Below are 10,298 nucleotides of genomic sequence, written 5' to 3'. Positions count from 1 at the left end.
TAACTTGCTTTTTTTTTAGAAGCGAAGGCTGACATTTTCAGAAAACTGAATTCTGTGTCTATTTCCATATTCTCTGCTCCTTTTCTGAACTCCAGTGGGGACACACAGCCTTGTTTAAAGACTAGTACAAGCTGGTTACAGCAAATACCACAATTTATTTCTTTATCTCCTTACCTTATATATCCTACATTTCTTTCATCATGCAACCTAAGGCAACCTACATGTAGTTCTCAGGCTGTCTCCCATCCAGGGTGGCTGACCAGACCCACACCTGCTTAGCTTTAGCAAGATGGTGGCCTCATTATGGCTTGAATGCTTCAATATTTTGATGCCAAATACAGACCAATATGGCGCCCTGAGAGAGGACAAAATTTGGCATCCGCCCCCTAACTTTGAGCAAGTACCCATATAAATGTAGGTTTTATTATTTTTACTAATAATTTGTGCTCCTTCAACTAGGGGCCCTGTATGGGGGAACCACCCACACTGCGCTACGTCTGGCGCTGATCGCAGGACCATCTTACAACCTTCAGTATTTCAAAGATGAAAACTCTTGCACATTTAAAACATGCCATTCTCACAGGAAAGATCATTCCCTGAGCTGCCCATCCATACTATCACATTGACAAAACTCTCTTCCACCTGCTGCACTGTTCATTTACTCTAAAGTAGTCTGGCTCACACTGATATAGAAGCTAGAAAGATTGGGGATTTGAAGTTGTTAGGATAAAATTGCCACCCCCCAGTTTCACAAGACATTTGGGACAAATGAATCTCTCCAGGAATAATCCACCATCTTCTGTTTATTGCAAGCTATACTTTACATCCCTCAATTTGCATTGCGTTGTCAACTATTATACAGTTCTCTGTACAGATGCTGCTGCTTTCTCATGCTTGATATTTTGCTTCATCTCATTTACCACCCTAAGTCTGCCTAAGTTCCTTCTGTTCAATAAAAATAAATAACAATTATTTTTTAAATTGCCACCATCCTAGTGTAGATGCCATTACATAGTTTGGTCACTAGGCAGCGCTGGACTTAGTTGTATCTGGTTAGAGTCAGGAGTTTTCTGTTGCTCTTCTGTCTGTAGAGAGAGACTTAAAGGCTCTTATCTAGCTTCCTAAATAGTGTTTCCTTCCGTGACAACTGTTCAACACTAACCTGATCAGCTGTTCTTTGGGAAATGACACACTGTGTGCATTATGTCATGTCTTAGTGGCCACCCTGAGCCCGCATTTTTTAACACACTTAGAAACTGAAATGCAACCTCCTTCTTCCAGGATTTCTGGAGACCTGTCTGGGAGAGGGAGTGGATACCAGGAACAGGGCAACTCCAACTGACATGTTGCATGCTCTTCACTCCAGGGTTCAGTTCCTTGGAATGAAGGTCCATGGAGCCTATGTTGTCTTTTGGGTGTATGGTTTTATTTGTACATATATTCAACCTGAGTGCAGGATGGATGAGCTCCCAGCATTAAGACTCCAACAGATCTTGCTTCCGCATTAGGTTTCCAGCGAAGACCTCACCGCCACCAAAGTCATAGCTTTGGGATTCAGTCCACAGACAAAGTCAAGGCTGTCTGTGTCTCCAGCTTCCAGCCCAGTCACAACTCTCTCTCAGACACTACCATCCCTGGTTCATTGCTCTCCAACCTAGGATTCAACCATCTAGTCCAGCATCCTGTTTTCACAGTGGCCAACCAGACAGTGACATAGGAAGGGGTGTGTGGGACGCCCCGGGTGTCATCAGTGAGAGGGGGTGACAAAATTTCAAAAATATGTGTTTTTAAAATAAGAAATACCCATCGTGAAAAAAAGGTTTAAAGTACTTGTGCTCACAAGTAAATAAACCATAAAATAACACTTGCAACTGTAAGTATCTTATTTTTCCTTATTTTAATAATTTCAATCTGGTGGGGGGGGGTTGACAATAATTTTTCTGCACCGGGTACCACCTGACCTTGCTATGCCACTGCAGAGGCGTACTGCCTTTGATAGTGGAGGTACGGCATCGTGGCTAGTAACCCCCCCCCCCCCCGTTTAAATTTTGCTTGCTTTTTGTTTATAGAGTTTCCCACCAGAAGATCGCAGGGCAGGTTACAACAACATAAAAAATACAATTTTGAACATCAGTTCAATAACCTTAGGAAAGTCTTTCTCTCAGCCTCAGTCTCCTCTGTCTGTGAAATGGGTGCGGGGAATGATACCGATTTGCCATGCAGGGCTGATGATGTAAGGATTATAACAAGCTGTTGATAATAAGGTCAGTGAGAAAAAATATGTAAAAACACCAAAAAAAACCCTACCAGCCAGAATCTTTTTAGGATGTATTTTTTATGGCAATTCCTCAGGGTCACCATTTCTCTGCATATAGTTTGACTAATTTAAAGGAGTTTTATGCTCACAGAACTGGAACAAGGATTCAGCTGTTCTTGGTGAATATATAGGAATGTTGTGTGGATTTACCACCTACACACCCGACTTAGAAAGTGTGGACTCATTCCACCTGCCTGCCTGCCTGCCTGCCTGCCTGCCTGCCCCCCCCCTCTCTCTCTCTCCTTCCTTCCTTCCTTCCTTCTCACTCACTCACATCTAAGCATATTTAAATCACCTGACTTCCTTCAAAGAATCCTGAGGGAATTCCCCTCACAAAGGCCCCCCTCCCAATTCCCAGCACCCTTAACAAACTACAGTTCATTGGACTCTTTGAAGGAGGGCATACCCTCCAATATTTCTCTGATGAAAATAGGTTCATCCCATTCCATAATGATAATTTTACTATTTATACCCCACACATCTTACTGGGTTGCCCCAGTCACTTGGAGCAGCTTCCAACATATATAAAAACATAATAAAACATTAAGCATTAAATAAACTTCTCCATATACGATTGCCTTCAGACGGCTCGGGGGTCGGATAACTCCATACCCCCCAACATTTCTCCAATGAAAACAGGGACATCTTAAGGGAATGTGGGACATTCCAGAATCAAATCAGAAACCAGGATGGCTTCTCTAAATCAGGGATATCCCTGGAAAATAGGGACACTTGGAGGGTCTGGTAATGTACTTTAAATGTATACTGTAGATAATTTGAACTCGAATAGTCTCAGGTAGCAGGGCTAGGAAAGATTGCTGGCTGAGATCTTGCTCAACAGCATACCACTTGCTGCATGTAGTCTAATGGTTGAAAGAACGAGCTTTGAAGTCATTGGTCCAAATTTCACCTCAGGATATGGCATGTCTGGGCAGTGGCGTAGCGTGGGTTGTCAGCACCCGGGGCAAGGCAAGTAATTTGCGCCCCCTAACCCGTGGATTTGCGCCCCCTAACCCGTGGATTTGCGCCCCCTAACCTGTGGATTTGCCCTAACCCCAGATGTTGCGCCCGGTGCGGCCGGCCCCCCCTGCACCCCCCACGCTACGCCACTGTGTCTGGGTACCCTCAAACAGCACGTTTTCTCAGCTCTGACCCCACACCTGCTACAACAATTTACAAAATTGTTGTAAAGATAGTTCACGAAGTCTATGTGACGATCCCTAGCACTTAGGGAAACTCCTGTATAAACAATAGGTATTACTGTTTTAACTTTCCAGCTTGTATGCCCTGTAAAGTGCAATCTAGACTTTTTAAGAAAGGGATCCATCAAAGAAAGGGGTCACAAAACACCCTCCACTGGGTGAGCAGAAGTGCCTAACATGGCAGAATGCAGGACTGGCTTCAGAATTCAGCTTTCTAAGACTCTGGGCATCCATTGCTTAATATTAATTTAAGTTTCTAGTCCTTTTAGTGTGGAAATGAGCTTGAAAGTGTGTTGAGAAATCTCAGAAGCTGGAGGCATATAACATTTCCCAGCAGCTATGATGCCTCACAAAGCAAACAGCAAAAAAACCAACTTATCCAAAGAGAATTATGCAGATGTGCTCAATAGGCATATTTTATACTGTTCACAGAATCCAGCTTTTCTTGGGGCAGAATTTGGATTGCCTAGGTGCAGAATTTTAATATTCTTCAGAGCAGAACATGTTTGCTTTCCCCTCCTTAAGTAGCATTGTTTCATTACCACCGATTTAGATGGCCAGGACTTCAACTCAACAACTGTGCTAAGTGCAGCAAGTCAGTTCTCTTTAAAAACTCTTGGCTCTCTTATGTACCAAGCAAATGATAGGAATATGCAAGCATGAAGACCTGTAATTAGCCTTTATCGCAAATCCAATGGAAGTTGCATTAGCAAGAATCCTCCTTCACCCATCTCCAAAAATCAATTGTGCATGTGCATGAGCCTCTGAGTGTGGAGTCCCAGTGGCAGCCATCAGTGCATGGATAAAAATTCTCTGCAAAGCTTCCAGGAAATCAGGCAAAGAAGGGAAGATGTCTGTGAGGAGTGCCATTTTGTTGTCTGCAGATCTGGATCCATTTCAGACCAAGGATGGTCCAGGGCAGATGGTCAGCGCCAGCCAGCATGACCAATGAAGGACTGGAGTTGAAGACTAATAATCATCTGGAGGACCACAAGTCTCCACCTTTGGTGAAGGGTATGACCTGGACGCGGGTGGCGCTGTGGTCTAAATCAGAAGGTCGGCGGTTCGAATCCCTGCGATGGAATGAGCTCCTGTTGTTCAGTCCCTGCTCCTGCCAACCTAGCAGTTCGTAAGCACATCAAAGTGCAAGTAGATAAATAGGTACCACTCCAGCGGGAAAGTAAACAACATTTCAATGTGCTGCTCTGGTTCGCCAGAAGCGGCTTAGTCATGCTGGCCACATGAGCTGTCTGCGGACAAACGCCGGCTCCCTCGGCCACTAAAGCGAGATGAGCACCGCAACCCCAGAGTCGTCCACGACTGGACTTAACGGTCAGGGGTCCCTTTACCTTTTATGACCTGGACTAGATACATAGCTGATTGGTACAGCAATACACTGCATGCAGAAAATCCCAACTCCTGTCTACAGAATCACCATATAATCTCAGGTTTGGTCCTAGGGTTTCCAACTTGAATAAAATATGGGGGGGCAGGTAAGCCCTACCCCACATAACTGATCACATGATGTGGTGCGCACACACCATTTGAGTGGCATGCCCATCAACTTGGGAGGTGGCAGCCCCCACAAATATTTTATTTGGGGGGGCAAAGACTCCTCATCCACTAGGAGTTGGCTCCTATGCTTGGTCCACGTAAACAGCAGAAAGAGGTGGAAATGAGAAGCAAAGTCCTAGTATATAGTAAGTGGATTGAGAGAAGTTTTTTCCGTCCTTTCATAATACTAGAAATCGTGGCCACCGAACAAAGCTGGAAGATGGAAGATTTCAGAGAGGAGAAAGGAAGTTCTTCACACAGTGCATGGTTAAATGACCGAATCCACTCCCCAAAGAGGGAGACATGGCCACCCACTTGGATGGCTTTAAGAGAGGATGAGATAGATTCATGGGGTCTATCAAGGGCTACTAGCCACGATGGTTTTGTCCTAACTCCACTGTTGGAGGCAGTCTGGGACAAGTGAAGGGGAAAATGGAATGGAGTTGCTAGAACGCTGGAGAGAAGCACTCCACACGGCAACATTTCATTGCAGTTCCCACTCGCAAATGCTAAACATTATTATTAAACCTCCATGTGCAAGGCTGATTGTACTCAGGCAGCAAATGTCATAGAAGTCATTTAACCTGTGTCAACTCGGATGTCCAACTCATGCAAGTCCATTTGTTTTTCTGAATCAACATGTCTAACATTTGATGTCAACATGTGCTCCAAGATCCCCCCAAGCGCATGGATCTTGCATGTAAGATCTTTGGGCTGATTCACGTGACCCATATGGCATTTTGTCCCTTCTTCCAGCAGCAGCAACGCAAGGAGAAAACAGGTAGTCTGCCTTGCCTCCACAGCCTCTATTTATAGAAGTCACTGCATAATGGGCAAACCCAACATGGCAGAAGTTGGTTTCCTACAGACTCCCCTGTGAGTCTCTGCTTTGGCTGTAACATTGAGAATGAGAATTCAGGGGTGGCTTTCAGAAATGTTTTCTGAAATCTTTACTTTGCTGATACACTCATATTTTGCTCTTGGTTATTAGCTCCTGACTTTTTATATTGAGCCAGTGAAGGTCAAAAGGAGAAAAGACTATTAAGGAAAGGAAAACCCTTTTAAACTAATTGTGTCAGTAGCAATATGTCGATTAGTGGACTGCAGCTCTAATCTCAACTTGGATCAATATTTTATTTATTCATCTCTCTCCGTGCTTATCACAGAGGACTCTTTGCCTGGTGTCCTGAATATAATGTTCAGCTCATTTCCTCCTTAGTGTTTTGAAAGAGGAGGGATTTTCAAATGCAAAAATGCATATGCGTATTCAGGACCAAACTTCCAAATTATATCTTGTAGTTGGAAAACACAGAATGTGACCTGTTGGAATAATGTGTCCACAGACTTGGTTTGGATCCAGACAAAGTCAATTCAGCTTATGTTCCGCTGAGTTAACAAACTGGCCTAAGTTCTGCAAAAAGATTCCTTTAGGAAAAAAAGAAGCTTCTGTAGGGCTCTCCATCCAGCTCATTTGGTTGATAATGCCAAGGTTGTAGGTTCAATCCCAATATGGGACACTGCATATTCCTGCATTGCAGGGGGTTGGACTAGATGGTCCTCAAGGTCCCTTCCAACTCTACAATTCTATGATTCTATGAAATCATGGGTCCATCTAGCCCAGGGTTTCAGCCAGGGGATATTCCCAGTCCTGACTGGAGATGGTGAAGATTGAACCGGCAAAACAGAAGCTCTTCCACTGAGCCACAGCCTTTCTGACAGACCTTTAGAAGTGGGCCTCTCACCACAGTTCTCCTTCCAGGACTTCTGCTTTCAAATTCCTTAAGGTCACTAGAGAAGGAGAGTGTTCCATCACTGTAAAAGACGCCATTGTCCATTAATATATTACCCTGCTCAACCTGTTCATATGAGAGAGGGGAATATCGCTCATACAGCATAGGCATGAGAGTCGTCTCTCTCTGTGTGTCATTTTTCATTTAGACTCCTGTTGAGATGTAGCAAAAGATTGAATTCATAGCTATCCGGGAAGTCAAACTCCTATTATGTGTTTATTGCGCAAGTGATTTATGGGTCATTATTCTTCATGATACTGCGGCATATTCTCTATTCCTTAGCAGGCCTCTCTGCTAACACTTCCAGTTTTGTCCAGTTTTGAGAGGCCACATTTTCAAGGACCCACTTATTTATTCTGCACCTAAGGAAGCCTAATAATAAAAAAGAGATTACCGTACTTTTCCGTCTCAAGTAAATGGTGGGAGATGGCACAGAGTTTTTGAGCTTTTTTAGGGGAGGATTGCCATATTTTTTGAGCTTTTTTTAGGGTGGATTGCCGAAAATCGCTCACCCACGCGCGTCCAAAAATCCACCTCTCATCTGTACCCAATCGCCCGCCCAATTGCTGCAGCATCAGCCAATCAACACCAGCCATTGACGCAGCAACCAATAACACGCCCAATAGCCGCTGACAGCCACGGCAGCAACCAATCAAACGTCCACCCTAAGCACTATCTACTTTTTAGCATATTTTTAAAAGAAAAAAACCTAGTCTTATACACGGAAAAGTACGGTAGTTATTGCTATACCGCCTGTTGTTCAATTTTATTTCACGCAGAAGCCCTAATGAACAGAGAGCTTGAGAAGCACCCCTGCTTCAGTGACAGTGGGTCTCCTCTGGCTTACCTTGTAGCAGCACCAAACTGGGTCCAGGAGCCAACCTTTAAATTTCCCACAATGATTCCTATGAAGCATCACTCTGGAGCATTATGGGAAATTTAAATGGCAGCTCCTGTACCCAGTCACTTTTTCAAAAGGGAGGCAGAGGGCAGGCATTTGTGATCTGCACCACTGGGACTCTGGCAATTGCTTGAGGGAGGGTGTTCCTTTTCAGGCAGAATGTTTGAGGAATTTCAAGGTGGCGCAAAATAAAGCTTCTCAGAGTTATTCTGCACACAGAGTGAATTTCACCTGAACTGAAACTTGAAGTGTTTTTCAAGCAGCGCTAGTTCCATGTTCCAGTGGGTCCTTGTCTTCTTCTTCATTGGCGATCACTCGTATCCGAGTAAGATTGTCTTCCATGAACTTGGTCTTAACAGTGAGTCTGTACGTGACTATAGGGGCCAATTCTGGATCCACACATCCTTCCACAGTGGGGACATAGGTTTCCGGGCAGGAGTTGATCACAGTGAAGGTTTGCCAAGCATGCCTTCCTCTTAGCATGTTTCTCCCTTTCGTCCGGAGTTCGTGCTTCTTCAAAGTCCAAGACACCTTTGGTCAAGGCTGCTCTCCAGTTGGAGCGCTCGCAGGCCAGTGCTTCCCAGTTATCGGTGTTTATACTACCTTTTTTTAGATTTGCCTTGGGAGTGGGCCCTTGATCAAGATACTCACAGTGCAGCCTTTTCCTCTTTCACTCAGTTGCTGCTACCTTCTTGCTTGGCTCTCTCTCTCCCAGTTGGATCATCTTCTGGAGATACGACCAGATGTGCTCAGGTTTCTGTTCCTCTTGTTGCTTGCTTCCTCACTCAGAGCGTGCACCAACAGCAGCAACTACAGCGAGTGATTGACAGCTAAAGGGTGGCCATCAGCTGGGTAGCATCAAAGCACTTGTGCGCATTAAACCATAGTTTATTGCAAACTACGGTTCAGCACCTTGCCAACAAAGGTCTGTATAGTTAAAGCTATGGTTTTCCCAGTAGTGATGTATGGAAGTGAGAGCTGGACCATCAAGAAGGCTGATCGCCGAAGAATGGATGCTTTTGAATTATGGTGCTGGAGGAGACTCTTGAGAGTCCCATGGACTGCAAGAAGATCAAACCTATCCATTCTGAAGGAAATCAGCCCTGAGTGCTCACTGGAAGGACAGATCCTGAAGCTGAGGCTCCAATACTTTGGCCACCTCATGAGAAGAGAAGACTTCCCTGGAAAAGCCCCTGATGTTGGGAAAGATGGAGGGCACAAGGAGAAGGGGATGACAGAGGATGAGATGATTGGACAGTGTTCTTGAAGCTACCAGCATGAGTTTGACCAAACTGTGGGAGGCAGTAGAAGACAAGAGTGCCTAGCGTGCTCTGGTCCATGGGGTCATGAAGAGTCAGACACGACTAAACGACTAAACAACAACAATGGTTCAACATTGTGCATGAACCAAGTCTCTCTCTCTCTCTCTCTCTCTCTCTCTCTCTCTCTCTCTCACACACACACACACACACACACACAGAGAGAGAGCGTGCGTGCGCTCTGGGCTAGAGGAGGAGTCTGGATGAGTTTTCTCCTCCAACCATTTTAGCTCCTCTTGGACCATTTTGGCTCCCATATCAATACGTCACTGAAACACCAGAGCTATCCACAGTTTTGTCGGGTCTAAGGGCTTGGATCTAGAACAGGCTTCCTCAAACTCAGCCCTCCAGATGTTTTGAGACTACAATTCCCATCATCCCTGACCACTGGTCCGGCTAGCTAGGGATCATGGGAGTTGTAAGCCCAAAACATCTGGAAGGCTGAGTCTGAGGAAGCCTGATCTAGAAGGAATACAAATTTCCCCCATCTAAAGCTGACCTCATTAGCCAACACATGCATGCAATTGCAGTTTAGTTATTTATTTCAATCAATATCCCTCCCTTCCTCCCCCAAAAGAGCCCAGCTGAAGATCTTGTCTGCTTGTTCCCATCCCTGTTGTCTTCATCCCTGACGCCCATTATGTTGATTCAAGTGTGCTAATTTTGCACAAATGGGGCGCACAAACACAATCAGCTGAGTGGTGTCCTGCCTCCCTTGCCCTTATCCATGCTAGCTGCAGCCCCAGACCATCACATATTGGGGCGAAGATCCAAAGGGAGACTATTCTGCATGTTGGGCTGAATGCACTTGTAAATCTCCCTGCAACGAGAGTTCCTGATTGTTGAGAAGATTCTATGTGCATTCAGCAAATGCATGAAAATGCCCCCTCCTACGACTCCAGACTTATCTGCCCAATGCGCAAAAGCCAAGGATGTGGGGCCAGCATGGAGGGAAGAGGCTAGAGAGGCAAGGGGACCTGTCAGGTGCTAAGAGCAGCATTCAGTTTCTGAATTGAGAAGTGGGCCAGCCCTGCCTGGACGCCTTGCTCTGTGATCTGGAAATCCTCATTCACCCCTAATCTGAAGTGTATGATGGGCTGATAGCAGGCTATGAGCCTTTCAGTAGAGCCTTCCCAAGCTTTGGGCACTATGATAAGATTCTGCAGCTAAAAGCCCTGGTCATCCCTGGCTCAGAGACAACCCTTTTTGAAAGAT

The sequence above is a fragment of the Podarcis erhardii genome (genome assembly GCF_964252035.2).
Source record: "Podarcis erhardii genome assembly, chromosome: 5".
NCBI lineage: Eukaryota > Metazoa > Chordata > Lepidosauria > Squamata > Lacertidae > Podarcis > Podarcis erhardii.
This window is presented reverse-complemented; position numbering follows the sequence as displayed.